Below are 19,411 nucleotides of genomic sequence, written 5' to 3'. Positions count from 1 at the left end.
AATTGAAACAACTATTGTAGAAAATAATTATTGTATTTTAATTTTCTACAAACATAATTTATATTATTAATATTAAGAATTAAAAACTTACCCAAAAATTAAAAATTGTAAATACAAAATAAAAAGATAAATAAATTTTAATTAAGAAGCTTGACAATGTTAAATTCAAAATATACATATATGAAACCAATAAATAAATTTAGTTTAGAACTAAATTTAATTTAAAAATAAATTTAATTTAGTTACACACACATAATAGCTATAATAAAATGTAAAGAATACGTTCAAATTTCATTAGTATATTGTGCAGTTTAACAATGCCAAGCTTTTTTAATTAATTTTTTTAAATCTCTTTATTTTGTGTCAATAAATATAACATTTGATAATTGTTTTATTGAACTGTCTATTCATTGAAAGTGTATTCAATTCTATTTTGTTCCTTTTTAATTGTTTATCCTACGTGCTTTCTTGTGAAGACATTTACGTTGATACGAAAACCGATGTAATACAGTACTATTAGCTACACAGGTGAGTATTCGCGCATTCCTGCGGTACCAGCGATGTAACCGGATTATGTGGCATGCATAGGTGAATTAGCAAGCAAATGTTCGGTAAATTCGTTTGTTGACCGATCGATATGTCGTGGTATCGGTATCCAGCAAATTCGATTGCCCGAATAGCGATCAAGATACTTGACCGAGTGAAACAGCAATACGGCTACAGCATCGTAATTTTAACTAGCAATGAGAAATGCAATTAAATCAAGCGTAAATTTTAAAATAACTATATATGTATGTATTTTATTGCTCTACAAATCTCTCTTTAATCCTAGTTACGATGAAGCTCACGTACTACTTGAATGCGTTCTCCCGCTCGTCCGTACATCAAAAGTTTGACCCCAAAGGTCTATTAAACTTTATCTCGCTACTTGACTCACCGTTTCGCAAAGTTGGCTGAAGAAATTCCACCGAGAGTCCCTTATTTCCTTTTTTTTTCGCCTTTTTCGTCTTTGGCTCAGCGTACAGTGTATCACATGAGACTGCTTTTCACCTGCTTCACACGTCCACACTATCGTACACTATAAACCCTACTATGTCCGGCAGAGAAAACAATCTCATAAAAACCAGATTGTCGTGAAGGTCAGAATTTCGCGGTCACAACTTTAATTGGTTGACCAGTTTTATATTATAATTTCAATCTTCGTCGAGAGCGCCGGATGGTTCAGAACAGATTGCGTACCAGAATACCGGTTTCGTGAAAGTGGTTTACGCACGTGGAAGTGAAATTAATACTGCCTCAAAGTGGAAGGTTTGACATTTAATGCAACATGTTACAGGAGCATAGACACAAACTCTTGACACGCGAATTTGAAAAATATTACTTGCAATGAAAACGTATATTTTTAATATGAATATAAATAATAGTATAATAGTACATATGTATCCTCGATAATTACTCAATAATTTATTATTATCTTTATTATTACTTTCTAATTTTATATGGCACTGATTTTAAAAATAAGATTTTATATAAAACCGAATTTTTTATAAAAATATTTTTACATTTAATTTTGATCAAATATAAAGAACAAAGTTTTCAAAGTAATCTTACATCAGTAGAATTAGATATATTGTAGAATGTATCAGTAAGATTATGCTAAGCGCCGTATTAAATTGTCTCACGTATTAAATTTGTCGTTATATCGAATGAGTGTAATATGCTAATTAAAATATTTAACTTATGTTTTATGCAAAGACATGAAAGAATAACTCTATCTTGTGTATATGTATATGTATATACACACACACACACAAATATATGTATGTACATATACACACATACACTCATTCACATCTAAAATGCAAGATAACACATTAATTTGCAGTAATGTTATAACATGATAGACTATCAATTTCTCGCCTGCTGTTTTCAAAGATGATACGATTAAATTACTTAACAATTTGATAATCTATATATGTATATCTAATCAAATTTTAATAATAAATTATTATATTTAATAATTTTATATTATATTATATTTTACATTACTTGTTATATTATATTTTACATTAATTGTTTATATTAATGTTTCAAAGTTTTGATATTCAAATTTTTATTTTAATAATTATTGTTGCACAATCAGAATACCGATAAGAAATTTCAAATATCTTCGAAAATTTTGCATTCTTGTTTATTCTATACCTTTATAATTTAACTTTTTGAGATTTCTGACTTGCACTTTTATTTCAAATCGAATTTTGATCGGATTCGTCATCAAAAAAATTTCCTTCTATTATGGCATCGCTTTATCAATATAGCGCACTTAGGTAATCGCTAATTTCCGTGCACACGCACAGCAACACGGTCCAATATACAGCGATCGATCATCTACAGCCAATCCCTATGTATAAACCGGGTGCAACCAAACAAATTATTTCCTCCCGATTAGAGCTCAACGATCATTGGCGGCAGCATAACCTAGCAAACCTAATACAGTCAACCATCGAATTAAATTGCACACTCACACGATGTAACGTCGTTTTGTAGCTTTCGTATTCACATTCACGTTTACTTTCCGCGTGACCTCAATATTCACACGAGGAAAAAATGAATAGATTTTTCGGAGTATATAATCTCCTTTTGATACGATATTACATGTACCCGTTGAAATATTTTATATTGAATTTTACAATATTTACGTTACAAATATAGAATTGTAGAAGTACAGAAATGAAACAAAGAAATAACAGATATTTACAATTATAATATATATATATATATATATATAATACATCAATTCCATCATCAAATATATCAATTAATTTTAAATATATTTAAAAATGTCATTATATGAAAATACAAATTTTGCCTCGTATAAACTTTTTAGAAATTTCATTCAAGCCTTCCAGCTATTTTGCCAATCTATCTGTTTATATACGTTCCTCTCACTTTTATTGATACATATATATAAATTAAGCACAGTATCATAGATACAGATTAAATGCAGTTATAATGAACCGTTAATTTAAGCATTGTGTTATTAGGAGATAGCTGTCAATTTCAATCCACGTGGTATATTGATCAGACATACTATATCAAAGCCCGCGGCTCGAATAAAGTGCACTCGAGAAATGAGTTTTAGTGTTGCACTAAAACTCATAAAAATGCAGAAAATTCCCGTTCGCCAACTCCTGCTTAAATTGATCGCGACAAGCGCCAAACTCGATTTCGGACGTGCGCCGCAGTACAACCTCTACGTACTCGATACTATTTACAATTCCAACTCACACGCTCCCGTTCTCACGAGTATCGACCGCGTTACATCCGCTTTAGGAAACGAAAGCAACGAGAAAAAAAAAAGGAAAGAAAAAAAGAAGAAATACAAAGGCATGGATAACCTGGCACACGGCGATCTGCCAGGCGGCACGCGAACGATTCCCGAATAGACGATCCTCGAAGAGGCTCTTAGCCCGCTGTACCAGATGGAGGTCTACCGAGACACTGGCGACTTCTCTCGCTACCAGGACATTCGCCAAGTTGAGATCAGAGAGAGAAAAAGAGGAAGTGAGAGAAGAGAATGATCTCTCTTCTCTCGCTTACTCGCGTGCACGGCAAATGTGTTCGCTCTCGTTCGCACACTCGTACTTTTCATGATTTTCTCCTATTCCCCCGCCGCGGAGGTTCGTACTCTGGCAGCCACGTGGGGGAGAGTGAGAGGTTCCCGTGAATGATTTCGCGAGGGCTTGGCCCGAATGGCCGCGTATATGTCACGGTAGCGATCGAATAAGTTGTCTTTTCCCGTGAGAAAAGTATTGCGTTCCTGACGATGGTTGGTTGAATGGAATTGATGGTCAGTTCCGGAGCGAGAAGACTGAGTATTGCTTCACGCTTCTCTGAATCAAGATATATCCGGAAAGCAAATGGCTCGAATATATTCAAAGTTCTGCTTTTACTACAAGCAGATGTTTTGATGTCAACTTAAACCTCATCATATTAATAAATCAAGATAATGTCATATTCTTAATAATAACTACAGTAAAAGTATTAACTTTTGATTAACAAATAATTGCATAATTATCTTAATTGTTGGGTGTTATTCTTTTTTTTAAATTATAATTGTTTGTAATTGTTATTAATAAAAATGTAATATATCAATAATTTTAACAGATTAATTATATTTAAATAATGTATTATATATATTTGCTATTAAGAATAATGTATTATATTTTGTATCAGAAAAATATCAAAAACGAGTTACGTTAAATCTTTATTTACAATTCAACGCGATTATCGAAAATAAATTAAAACGCACATTTGTCTTCCATAATTTCATCCTACGCAAAATTTTCGCGATAAATCATTTCATTATAAAGCTGATACTAGTATAAAATGTGTAATCATGAATATGACCTTTTCATCAGTATTTTCAGTGCGATACCGCGTTGCAAGGCAAAATAGAATTTTTTGAGATATCACCTTCATTCATCGCGATTGAAAATTTTGTATTTTCACTAAACTTTAGCGACTGCAAAAAGTAAATATTGCCTTCAGCTATCATAAAATATCACGATATATAAACTATGATATAAACTGCGTCCATCAGTGATTTCGTTAATTTGAAACGATCAATGTTTGTTCGCTTGCAAAATTCGCTTGCTCTTATCATTATATATCTTTTCAAATAACATTATTGAATAGCATTATTGAATCTCTTTCAGTTGATTTTTATCTCATTGTTAGATTACGTCGGGAAACTTTTATAGAGATTGTACTATTACAATATTCAATATCTTCTAAAAAAAATTGTTGTAAAATTCGCAAGTTTAATCATTATTTTTTTTGAACAATTTTTAATAATACCATTTTTAGTTATTATATATATGTAAGGAATAATACAATATTTTAATATATATATATTAGAAAATAAATTTGATATAAGTAAGCTTGATAAGAATATATAAAATATATTTGTATAGTAATTTTGAGATTCAACCTAATTATAATTTTCCCTTTCATATATTTTTCTAGAATTTCCGTATGTCGGCGAACTGATCATTATGTATAAGCCATTCATCAGTTTCGCTCTACACGTGATGTATCGTGATTCACTCTCCAAACTACAAATTAGAAATCCCCCAAATTATCGACAAGAAAAAGAAAAAGTCTACACACACGTCCAATCACTTTCTATCCAATTAAGTATCTTCCTTCTTCTTACATTAAATTACAAGATGTTATGGATGTTTCACTATGTTACGAAACACGTTACAAGATAACGAGATACTCCTTTGTTTTTATTGAATATTGGATATTTCCTTCTTCCTGTATTAAAATCAATATATGTATATGGGAAATTGATACTATAATATTACCATTAAGTTTAACAATTTGCTCTAAAATATCAAAATCAGGTGTTATATTGATTTGGATTAATTCGAACAATCGGAATGTCGACGAATAACGTAACTTACTAATAGGCCCTACAGAGGTGAAACTACTCTAGCTGTTAACGCCTCGTTGGTTAATTGTTGCGGTAGCTTTGTAATTTGTAGTTCCGGTTGTGGTCAATGATACGTCATACAGTAGTCAGTATGTAACAAATTGTAGCATTATTGCTTTGGATACATCGAGATAAATACCAAGATGATACTTTTTGACAAGAGATAATTGCTACTTAATAATCAATACTACTTAATAACTTAATAATTATTGATATTAATTTTTATACAATATAACACATATATGAAAATTTTTTTTGGCTTCTTTTTCTTGCTAAAGTTTAAAGTTAAGTTTGAGATTTACGTGTCCACAAATGTTTAAACGAATATTAAATCTTTATAAATAAATATTATATCTTAACTTATAGTTTTTTTTTTAACTTATAGTTAATATAACTTATTATTTTTATTATAATTACATGTAAAAGTTTTTTTTATTTTTAAGACTCTATAGAAATACTTTTTTAAACATATATTATTTCTTAAAAATTTGTTAAATTCATTAATAATAATGTCCAAAAAGAATTTTTCAAGACTAGTAGCATACATTTTTTAATAAATTTGGATGTGCTGAATCCAAATCTGGTAAAAATACCGTAACTCATCAGATTAAAAAAATTAAGATTAAAAACGCAAAAACCCGATTTTTGAAATCTTTCAATAGTTATATTTAGATGATGTGATAAGAGGGTTTACCAATGCTCAAGTTGAACATTTCATTTTACGAAAAATAACGTGCAGAGTTCTTAAAAAAAAACCCTAAAAAATCAATTTATAAAAAATATGGCGTTAAATTAATCAAAGTTGCTACTTTCGTTACATTAGCTTATCAAAGCCTATATGTAACCTAACTGAGATAACAAACTATTTTATGTTTAATACATAGATACATACACATGCACATGCATTCTGTATGTGTGTGTCTAGTATCTATGTATTAAACCTGAAATAATGTTCATACATTGTCCTGATGAGTTAGGGTGTTTTTACGGCCAGATTTGAATTCAGCACACCTAAATTTACTATAAAATATATGCCACGATCTCTGAAAAAGAAAAATGCACTTTTTTGTCAGACAATGTAATTATTTAAAATGTTTAGCTTACCTAAATAAAAATAATTATGAATATTCAAGAAAAGAATTTTTTGTGCCTATATGTTAAAAAAAATTTATAAAATAGTGACAATATAAATTTACTGCAAATCATACTATTTTCATTGAATTAAAAAAATCCATTAAATCTATCTTTTCATAATCCGCATAAACTTCATTGAATAACACATGAACGCGGATTACGTTGAAATTTTAGTTTCACGAGAGAAATCAAGAACGGAAAGAGGATTTCGTGTTAACATCTACTTCGCGACTTTAGCATCAGTGCATCCGAATAATAAGAAAGCCTTCCTAACAGCTTTGGAAATCAATGAGGAGCGTTGACGGCACCGGGAAAACTTTCCGATTGTCTCGAGAGAAGCTGCGCCAAATAAATTAAACAAATTGAAAAACTGACTTCGACAAGAGTGCTTCGCAATTCGGAAATTGCAGACGACGTAAATAACGAAGGCAATAATTTCACGACCGCAATATAATCGTTTGCTTTTAGCGACGATGAAGTTTCCGATAATTGACAGAAATGACAATCGTGCGCGTTTTGTCAAGATAGGAAATCGCAGAGAACGGTTATTATAATGCTTATATAATATTTGTAGTTAGCGGTTAATTATTGGACTTATAGTTGCAAACTTTCTTGCGTGTCAGGTAAATATAAATTATCTTATTTTGAGTATCATATTTTTATCTAACAAATAATTTAAATCTGTAATTACTATTTTTAGCAAAAATAAATTAATAATAATAAAAATATATACCGCAATTAAAATAAATCTGAAAAATACATATTTTATAATTTAATGTATTAAAATAATTATAATCAATATAGTGATTAAATTTAAAAAAAAAAGCTTTTCTTCGTAAAACAGAATTTATAATATTTTCATGAAAAATATTTTATTACTATTTCGCGCTCATAAAAATCTTTAATTATCATATTCATAATATACTTCTCCTTCATTAAATTTTTGTATCACGAACTGCAAGTATATATGTAAATTGTTAATTTAATTTTTTTACTGTAATTCTATTAATGGCTGTTATATATGCTATATCGTACTAAAATAATATAATAATATAATATAAGCAAATTCTTTAAATTTGTACTTTATTGCTACAAAATTACACTTTAAAATAATTTTGAAACTAAAAAGCATTGTCTGATAGAAAGCATAGTTTGATTAAAATTGCTATTTGTACAATTAGTGTTTCAGCGATATAACTTGTTTGAATGAATGTATAAACTAGTTTTATGCAATAAAACTATTTCCAAATAAACATCATAAATTTATGTAATACTAGGTAAAATTATTTATTTAATCTACCTAAAACTATTAAATTTAAAATTAATAATTAATTAATAAGAGTATTCACAAAATGAAATCCAGCTTCATACACCCAAATGGAATTGCGTGAAATATGCTATACGATCATCGTGACAAAAAAAAGAAAAAATTAATTCCACAAAAACGTAGTAAATTACCTTATTATTAAAAACCTGATGTCGTCCCAAGTTTCATCCTAATTCTCGGTCGATGTATTTTCGAAAGCACAAAACACTTGCACTTAAATGACCATGAGTACACTAATTAATCACTTATGACGATCGCGCGACATTTTGCACGACACTCCCGATAATAATCGCACTCCTCGGCCCGAACTTTGTTTTATTTACGACATAGAATAATGCGAAAAAAATAATAGTATTCATCGCACGAGCAATCGGCAATTTATATAACTAAATATTTTCGGATATTACATTATACAGATATACGTCGCGATATTTTCTCGCTTGATTGTCGCCACACGAATAATAAAATTACACGTACAACGCGTTATATATAATACACGATACAAAAACTCGGTGCATTCTTTTGCACGGATTAATAAATAATACACTGAAACGATTGTCTGTCTATCAACTCGGCATTCCCGACACTCGTTCGAAATCCGTCATTTGCAACGCGATAAATTATCTCAGTTATATCGTTTACGAATATCGAAAGACGTAAATCACGATCGCGGAGACTAATAATAATAAAGAAATAATCGCCCGTTATTATGTTTGGCACTCCCGATGATACAAGACGCGAGAATCAGAGGATCAACATCGCCGGCAGTGATCGTTCCGATTAAATAATCGCGGTGACAGTTTAGCACAGCAGCTATTTCCCTCCATAGGCTGTCTCAGTCGGTTTCCGTGCGATATTACGCGGTAACACGACTTGTCGCATGCATCGCCAGCAGTCGTCCCTCAGATACCGTCCCTCGTAGCGCCGCGACCCGCGACACGGCAGCCTTACCCCTTCTATAGGCTGTCTTGCTTGTTGGCGGTACGCGGCATTAACGCGCGGTATTGCCGCGCGATGGCGCCACTTGTTCCGTGCAGCGCCCGTCGACCCGTCGACCCGTCCATCGATTTCGAATCACCCGCGATCCGCGACGTTTTCTTCCTCATACGCTTCACGCTATGGGGGCCCACACTCAATGCACCATCTAGTTCGATAAATCAATATACTCTTGCATATGGATTAATAAATAATATGTTGAAACGATCGTCCGTCTTTCCATCGTCCACTCTCGGCTTGTTCATCCGCGAAATTCTCTCTTTCGACCGATACAAGACGCGAGAAACAGAGGATCGACATCGCTGGCAGCGAACCCTCAGATACTGACTCCTGTAGCGCTGTAGAAGAGCTCCCTTTCACAATCGGTTCTTGCGCGCGGTATTATACGCGCAGCGTCCAACATTCGAAAATTTTCCGCCATGTTTTTTTGCTTACGATACGCTTTGCGTATTTCGTCCGTCTTTCCACTCTCGGCACTCCCGCAGACTAAATGAACGTCCTGAGATAATGGCCCGTTACTCGATTCGGCACTCCCGACACTTGTTCACCCGCGAAATTCTCCCTTTCGACCGATTTAAGACGCGCGAAACAGAAGATCAACATCGCCCGACAGTGATCTCTCTGATACTGACCTCCCCTCTCCGGGATATTGAACTCGGTATTACTGCGCGCATTAAGCCTTGTCTACAGTAAGTCGTTGGCGTAGGAAGCCCCAACCAATCACGATTGAATTTAGAAAAGAATAATCCAACGCAATTGGTTAAACTTCTTATGATCATCGACTTATTGTAGACAAGGCTTTGCGTAATTAGGCGCCTGGGTACGTGCAGCTGCTCGTCGACAAATTCCGAGAATCGTCTCCGATGTTTTTTTCCCGGAATACGCTTTGCGCTATACATACATATTACTGCTCCGTATTCCTTGTTCCGCGACGAAATAATATGATAAAAATTTCTACATGAAGGACAATATTACAGTAAAAATTAGAATCATTATAGAATAATTATCGTGGAATATACTAATTGTACATATACATATATAAAAGAAATAGCAGGATGATTTTATTCAATATTATATATTCAATAATATTATATACGTATATTATATTTTAAAGAAATATTGCAATTATTCAAAAATCTTTAAATATCAAACTATTGCGTAATAATTTATAAAGAATAAAAAAATATACAAAATTTATAATTTTTATACATATATGCACAATTAATTTTTTGTAGATGATCGGAAAATATCTCGCGGAGCACGCACTCGATACATTATATAGTTCAATAGTCTGATGTAAATTATTAGATATAGTGTAGTGATGATTATAAATCGATTCTAATACGATAGCATACGGAGGAAGTGGCTCTTTCTGGCATCACTGCGTTGTGCGAGGTAGCTCTCGTCGACGAATTCTGAGAATCGTCCCTGTTTTTTCCCCGTAATACACGCTTCGCGTTGTACACGTTATCGGTCTATATTTTTTCTTCCGCGACGAAATAATGTGATAAAAATTTTTACATGGAGAAAATATTATAGTAAAATTTAGAATATATAATATATTGTAATCATAGGATATATTATAGCTTAATGTATAAATATATATTATATACAAAATATACGCGCTTAATATTTTTATTCAATAATATATATGAATATTACATACGAGTATTATGTTTTATGAAGAACTATTGCAATTTCAAATTTTAATGCAAACAACTCGACAAATAAATATACAATTGTTAACAAATAATTTATCATCTGTATAGTATGTATATGTGCACAATTAATTATTATAGACAATTTATTATAGACGAAACACGAACGTCTCACCTCGGTATTTATATATACGGCGTTTCAAATAATTTAATTTTTAATTAATATTTTAATAATTTTTATGAATAGATGCTTGTGAGGCATTCTAGTGTGAACTATAAAGATTTTAAATTACAGATAATAATAGTAGATTATATATATTAATAATATAATAAATAAAAAAAACTATAAATAATTATAATTATAATTATAATTATAATTTAGTTCCATATATATTATATTATTAATATATATATATATATATATATTAACGCAAACTTCTCACGTCTACATGACTTTTTTTATATTTGATGATTTTTTATATTTGATTGACACATGTCAATACAAATAAATTTTATACAAATTAAATAATAGCATATATGAAACATATTGCAAATTAGGGTCAAATTTTCTAGAATACGCGAAATGACTGATAGCATGTAATCGAATAATAGAGAGATTAAATGTATTATGAGTAATAATTTCGACAATCTGTTAAAATTCTCTCTTGACTGTTTGTCCGTTATATGTCAATTAAATTTGAGTGATTGTATTAAATATAAAATTATAATCATCGGAACATTTATCTCGTTTAATTTAAACAATTTTCTTTTAATAGGTACGTTTGATGCGAATTATTATACTTGTTAAATTAACATTTCTAATACAAGAGTTTTATTATATTTTTAAATATATATTCAAAAGAATGTGTATACAATAGAATGTGCATGCGTAATATATTTTTTTTTCTTGTCGTTTTCTCCTTTTTATTGAGAAATCTATATATTGTATGCTTTACAAGATGCAATTTCGTTATTCAAAATCTGTACCTCATCTTATAATGTAGTTTTCATTCGTTCTCGCAAAACCGGAGATACGGGTGTCGAGTTCTTTGCAAATGTTCGCAATAGCGAACGCAATAGCGTGCAAAAGCAACACATTGATGCGCCTCTCACCTGCGTGTTGGAATACTGCGCGGCTTGTCCTGTAATGGAATAAATTAATAAATTCTATATCTTTATTTTGTCTCTCTCTCTTTCTCTCTTTCTCTTTCTATCTATGTATCTATTTATCTATCTATCTTTCTTTCTTTCTTTCTCACGACAATCTGACATTTTAATTTCTCGGCTAAGATATTTCATTTTGCCGTTTATCTTTCTCGAATCCTTATTCTCTTCTTGTTGCACAATTACTTTTCTTACGATTGCTCATTTTACGTTTCTTATATTCCGCTCCGATTTCCTAAGAATTATTATTGTAAATGCAATCAAATTTTTCCTACATAACTTCCGTATTTCAAACAAATATAATATGTATAAAAATCAGAAAATATTTGTGTAAAACAACTCGAAATTACTTCAAATCAACGTTAATTTACCTTTCCGGTTTCATTATATCACAATTTCATATAATAGAATATATCTCAAGAAACTATCAGGAAAGTTTCATTCTTCTTTTTGTATTTTCTACACAATAATAACACACATAAAAGAGAAATAAAATTATATTAATATATGTAAAATAACATATGTATATATTTTTGCATGTAGATTTTTTCAGCAATTCTTGAAAAAAATTTAAGAAAATCTTGATTATATAATTTTAATATTACTTTAATATTTTTAACTTAAAATGTTGTAGATATATAATTATAATTTAATGTATGTTACGTTGCATATTTATACATCCTCTTGATCTTTTTTTTTGTACTTTTTACGAAATAATGTGATGAGTTATATCCAGCTAAATATATGTATTTCCTCAAACAGTTATGTTCGCACGCAAATTACTACGAAACATTGTATAATTATTACATGAAAATGTTGAGTCAAATAGTCTTATAATTTTCATTTAGAATAAAAGTATAACACAGATACACTCGATGTATTCTCTGCCTTTCTTATTAAAATAATTTTTCTCAAAGGTTACATAAAAATTTCTTATAATACTTTCCCCATGATCCCATTTCCAAATGAACCCATACCTTATCGACATAGAACCACAACAATAATTTGCGAATCCTTTCAAAGACTGGCTTTAAGACGCCAAAGTGTGGATGAAAAGACTATAAATGCAATTTATTCAAATTTCGTTGATGCTTTTGCGGTTAGCGATAATTTGACAGTGTCAACGAATAAGTTCCTGCACCATAACTGCACGATATGTGACAATAAGGGAAAGTGTGTTTTCATCTATATACTTTTACGATAATATTATCTTACGTTATCTCGTATAGGAACCATAAATTCAGACGGTGGTAAAACACGATGGAGAGAAATTATCTCGAACATGTTTTGCATAGAGAATATTGAAAAAGTATTTTTTCAAATCACTAAAGCAAACATTGGATTGTATTTTTCGACATTGTGATCGCTCTCTTTCCATTTCTAGCTCTACAAACGCTCTTATCCTCCCTCGAGATGTCATCCATTTCTCCCTTTTATGCGCAACATTCTCGTTTTCGAGAATGGCTGCAACGTTTCTGTATCTAGCGCCCCAACTGTTTTCGTGTTTTTGCGAGACAGTAAACGGCTATCGCAGTAAGTGCAGAGGATGCATCTTTTCTATTAGCTCCAAGATAATATTGCCATAGGAAAACAATTTTTAGTGGCTATTTTTTTTAATGGGACCAAAATAGCAGCAATAAAATACGTCAATATACATGGTGATTTTAAATAAGTGCGAAAAATTTTAAAAGGTGATTCATCATCAAAAATTAAGAATTTCTCATATAAACATATATCTCTATCCTTTCTCATATAAACATATATCTATATCCCTTCCTAAGAAGTGACACTCTTCTAAAAGGTGAAAATTAAGTTTTTAGTATATATCCCGCCCTCTTGTAATACGTATATTTAAAAATCTAAACTTATGCAATACTATCTTTGTCAGTACTAAAAATTTAATTGCACGATATAATTTTTACCTCAACATCAAATTTATTATAAATGTTGCATTTTGTAAGATTTTAAATATATTGTAAGAGTTTAAATATATTGTTTTAATATAAATCATAAGTTATATTATATATTTATCTAGAGTTACACACACAATTTTTATTTTAATAATTTATCTTTAAAAAATTTATATATTTAATTTTAATATTTCTGTTAAAAAAAGAATTGTTTCACAGTTTTATAAAAAAATATTACTCTATATATATGTATAATAATAATTAATATTAATATATATTAATTTTTGAACACGATTTTAATAATAATAATAATAAAAATATCTTAATTTATTACATGTATCTACAGAGGCTTTAAATAATTCAACAGACTTTACTTAAAAGAACGGGATCAAACTATGTATTATTAATTTACCTATTATTAATCTATTAATTTTCTCTTACAGAAATATAATACAAGAGGAGATATGCAGCTAATCGGCTAACAATGTCCGATTTATGCGACAAGGACACACAAGTACGAATTTCACGTTTCCGCGCTCATCCTTTCCGTACAACGCACTTCCATTAGCGATAATCGCCGTTCTCGCTAATTACGTGCTCTGCACGTTAATACTAACTAACATTCGCCGGCTTGTCGCGCTGATCTAACACGCATCTCCATCAGCCTGACTCCGTTAGGTTGCAAGCGATGTCGTATAGTGTCGTAGTCCTTAGCAGAGACAAGCTCGGGTATTGTCATGTGCACAGAGGCCAAGCAGCTTGTCTGACTGGTCAACCCCTATCCCTGAACGTCTCCTGATGACCGCAAGAGTAACCGCTATCATTGAGTCCGGTCTGTCTATTAATTCGTGCAAATTGCCTTATCGTGGCCGATACGGTCTCTTCGGATTCTTTACCGTCATTCACGAACCGCGCAAACCGAATCTCGAATTCTCGTGCGGACCTCAAAACTTTCAAACTCGTCTTTGTAATCAATGGAATTCGCTTCATCTTAGTTCGGTCTAACTTAGGTCAATTTGTAAAGCATTCTATCCAACTCTATTTACGAGACTTCGGTCCAGCTAATTGTTCCATCCAGGTTGAATTAGTGATTAGACGAATCTCTCTGTAGTTTGTGGCTTGGGGCAATGTATATTGGCACCATTAGGGGATTTAAGCCAATCTCGATGAACGATTATGCGGTTATTTAATCGGATTTCTCACAAAAACACGTTGAGCAAAATGCGTTGAACAAAATAAGATTTAGAAAGATGGAAACTATTATATAATTCCGTTAAATTAAATTTGCATTTTTACAAACATGAAAAAGATATATATTGATTTTTTGTTATAAATAATATTGTAATGTATAAAAATATTGAAATTTTCAAATTTTTAGTAAAAACTATTATCAATATCTACGGATTTTTTCATTTTTAATTTTTTGAAAATGTAAAAATATTTACAAAAAAAACATTTTATGCACAAAAATTTATAATTATCGTACAGACGTCATATTATAATACGTAGTTCTAAACTAAAGAACTTTTTTCAAATAGTATATCTTAAAAGAGGTAGTAATTAGGCAATAATGATGCGAATCATGCTGCATGCTTCTATATTACATCTTTTTATACATACATTTTCAATGAAAGTATTAGTATATGTGCGATGAATTTAAAAACTCTGTCTTTTTTGTTGCTCGTCAATTTCTATCTCGATTGTTTTTATTTTATATGAAACATATCCCTACAGATATATTTCCATCCATCAACTGGTATACTACGGGACCTAATATCAAGAAATGCATATGTGAACATATGTATATACATATACATGTTTCGTAATGGAATAGTGAAGTTATAGCTTCGATCCGGTTTCATGATCATGAAAGTTACCGACTGAATGATTTTCGTGCAAACATATGCGTGTGATTTTTTGACGATGTTATTTCTTGAAAAAAAGGAATATAACGGATGCGCTATAATAATAATGGATGCACAATGCATTCCATTTGCTAGTAATAATGCTTTCCTGATGCTTTTTTAGCTTCTCTTTTCTTCTCCGAATGCTACTAGAATTTATGCTTATACTTATTATTAAAAATACAAATTTTTAATGTTGTTATATGTAGAGAATAATTATAATTTTTCGTTAATTATACTATTGTATATATTAAATTAATAGTATTTTAATTTATTTTATTTCAGAAAAATAGAATTACTTATATTTTATAAAACCAAATGTTTATTAATTAAAAGTAAGATCACTTAATTTATGATACAGACAATATGATAATAGACAAACCTGCCAAGCTTATTATGTAATTAGCATAGCTCTTTAATCTGGATTTACATAATCCAGTTAATAATAACAATAATGAACAAAATTTTGTATTATTCAATTATCTGAGCATTCATGTATATATATTAATTATTTATTTTCAATTACATAGAATTTTATTTATTTCTTTTTATATCATTTATATATTCTCGCTTTATACATTCTTGTTAATTACTTAACATACACCATAAACATGCGTGTGTTTTTGTATCGTAGCCATTACAATAATTTATAAGAAATTTTTATAAACATACAATGTTATTAAAATAGGTAATTATTATTTGTAGCTTTTGCAATATTTGCTACCAGTATAAATAAAACGTCTATACGAATGATATATATATATATATATATATATATATATATATATATATATAATATTGTATACGATAAATGTTACAAAAATTGAATCATGCCATATTGTTTGTTTAATTTTAAAAATTTTGTTTAAATATTGTGTATTTTTTTATTAATTTAGTTGGATTTTATTATCTTAGTGATAATTTCTCTCTATGTTTTTCTTAAAAAAAAAATCTCGAAAAAATCGACAATTGATATTGACAGAGAGCAGATGCGAGATTTTTTGTGTGCACGAAACGTGTCCTTTGAATTGGTCACTATGGAGTAAAATCGTTGACTAAACTTTATGTGTGTACAAAATGGGATTTATTCTATAGAGCTTTTCCACGCCTGAAGGAGTTTCGACGTTATATTGATAAATTTTTATCTAAATCCGACGCATGATAAAACGCATACTGTTATAGTTTTGAGTTTTTGATGGGAATAAGATAAATTAAATAGTGACGCCATGCATCCGAATAAATCTATCGAAACAGTTCAGATAACACAAACACTCACGCTCTTATAAACTACGTTATTACGAGTTGACGCGTTTCTATCGTCAAAGTATTTAGTTTATAACTGATTTCCGCAAATTTTCGCAACGTCTATTTACACGAACGAGCCTCTTGTACGAGAATAAAAAAATAAATAGAAATGGAGAAAGAGTGAAGCACAACATGACGCGCGAGTCTACAAAGAAAACAGAAAAGTATTGCCAGAAATAAAATGATTCCGAGAGAATAGTGATTTCTGCAAATAGAAATAACAAATATTTTTTCGACAAAATCAACTACCACGTAAATTTCTCCTCTTTCTCTCTTTCTGTATAGGCTTCCGTAACAATACAAAATTTTATTTGTTCAGGTGATAAAATGTCTTTTCGTATCCAACAATCAGTGACAATTCTCGCGCTTTCTGTCCCTAGTTCCAAAAACGTTTTCTTCAGTCAATTGCTTAAATTTCCGCTTGTTTTGTCATTCCGATATTTACGTGAAAATTACAGTTCTTTCTTCGAAACAAAGCACAATTCTTGGCAGTCGTACAAGCTGGCAAGCGGATAGTTTCTTTAATCTTCAAATTGCGCGAACCGAAATTAATTATAAAACATTCCCAAGATCCCTAGAACTTTCTAAATATAAAAGAATATGTACTTACGCTTAAGTAGCTTAAATGTTGTATTTCTAATATGTAAGCGGCTGCATCACGCGAGGAATGATATTATTGCTTGAGTGAATTATTTTGATAATAATATACATATAATAATAATTTCTAGTTAATAAATTTTAATAAATAATAGAAAGTATAAATAATTAATCAATATAAATAATAGTAATAAAAAAAATATATATACATATATGTACATAAGAACGTCCGTAACATTACCTTACTGCTCGAGTGTCGCCGCACGAATGACAACACGCTGAGCGCCTGTGATAACAATAACATACTATACGCCGCCTAAAGGCCAAATACATGTTACAGTTAATTTACTCTCTCACCGCTGTGTTTCAAAATATTCTATATTTTATAATACAAATTAACACTGAATATTGTGTACCTTATATTTTAAATTAATAAACAGACAAATAAAATATAAAATCTAACGTTTATTCAAGAAACAAAATTTATTTGATTTTACTCAAAAAGCTATTTGTGTAAATTAATTTAATATTATCATTCTTTTAATGTCTTATCAAATTTTTAATTTCCAAAAAAATAATTTTATTTAAAGTTAAAAAATTAAAAATTTCTTTCTTGATTTTATAATAAAAAATCAATAATGAAACAATAGTAAACTTAATTATTAAGAATGATATGCTTATTTTTTCTTTGTTTTATTAAAACTTCGCAAATTTTTCACGGAATAGAATAATTTGAAACTAAAAATAATAATAATTTTTAAATTTTTTGTTATAATATAAAATTACAAAAAAAAGTTTGTCACATTTTATAAATTCAGACTTAAAATTATATAGAGTTATTTATTTATTTGTATAAAATGGTTACAGTCATAGAGCTCTTAGTTCTTTTTAAGTGATTAAAATAAATTTATATTATTACAATCAACAGTTAAATATTTGAAATATCTGTAACTTAAACATATGCTTGTTAAAAATTATCTGTTAGTAACAAATTTATTAATATTAGCTGTTTTTAATTTCATAATGCAGGTGTTATTGTATATTTTAGCAATCAACTAATATTATTTGAAATTATTTGACTGTAAATTAAAAGAGAGAAGATGGATAAATTATTTAAACCCATCATTTATTACAAATAAAAAAAAAATAATACAAAAAACTTGGCGCGCGCGTTGCTATAATATTTTATATATTTAATTATATTTTAATTATTAAATTAATACAATAGTTAGATATTAATAATAATTTTCCTTTATTACAATAATTAAGAGTTCTAGTTTCCAGCGCTAAGATTTTTTTAATTTTCATTTTGATTGTATTATCTTTATTAATGCACATTATGTTCTGAAAAGTTCTGTATCTGAAAATATATCTTGTAAATATGTATAGATGCAAGTTGTATGTATCATAATCACGTTAAAAAATATACGCAAATGTTTTAGTATAAAAAACATTTCTTCTTTTATACTACAATATTTTCCACAAAAATTGTGTATGTGTTTCAGTAAATAAAAGAATATTAATCAAACAAAGATAATTTTTATATAATAATATCAAGATATATTTTATCTTTTTATCTATTTATCTATTTATGATAAAAGAATAAGAAATTTTATAGTATACCTATATAAGCTGCTGATTAATCTGTTAAACGACAACGACATTATCCGTGCTAGATAATGTCTCCAATGATATTTCGGGCAAATCGCAACTAGCTCGAGCTACCTGATTAATTAATGACTTTGCTACATTCACGGGAATGACGTTTCGTTATGCGAATGCGCTTTGTTGCGCCGGTGCCGTTATTGCTGCACTAATTCATTTGATCGGCCGTTTATTAGCATTACACTCCTAGAATGTAATTCCATGTACGGGCCGTCCATTAGTAGACGCATAAACCCATTCAGCTATCCAGA

At 29.8% G+C, this 19,411-nt stretch overlaps 1 protein-coding gene across 20 annotated transcripts in view; it reads right to left on the bottom strand.

Moving 5' to 3' along the window:
• The window catches only part of LOC140666630 (uncharacterized), a 158,194-nt gene that overhangs the window by 95,605 nt on the left and 43,178 nt on the right, over window positions 1-19,411 (bottom strand). Inside the window, exons 1-2 of one of the 20 annotated variants that reach the window (XM_072894112.1) lie at window positions 3,399-3,488; window positions 938-1,090 (exon numbers count right to left, since the gene is read on the bottom strand). The exons of 1 other annotated variant lie outside the window; for it this stretch is intronic. The gene's annotated coding sequence lies outside the window, so the exon portion shown is untranslated. 18 more of the 20 variants (XM_072894120.1, XM_072894149.1, XM_072894056.1 and 15 more) reach the window with 18 other exon arrangements.

The sequence above is a fragment of the Anoplolepis gracilipes genome, chromosome 1 (genome assembly GCF_047496725.1).
Source record: "Anoplolepis gracilipes chromosome 1, ASM4749672v1, whole genome shotgun sequence".
Taxonomy (NCBI): domain Eukaryota; kingdom Metazoa; phylum Arthropoda; class Insecta; order Hymenoptera; family Formicidae; genus Anoplolepis; species Anoplolepis gracilipes.
The sequence above is the reverse complement of the archived record's forward strand: the minus strand, read 5'-3'. Positions and strand labels throughout refer to the sequence as shown.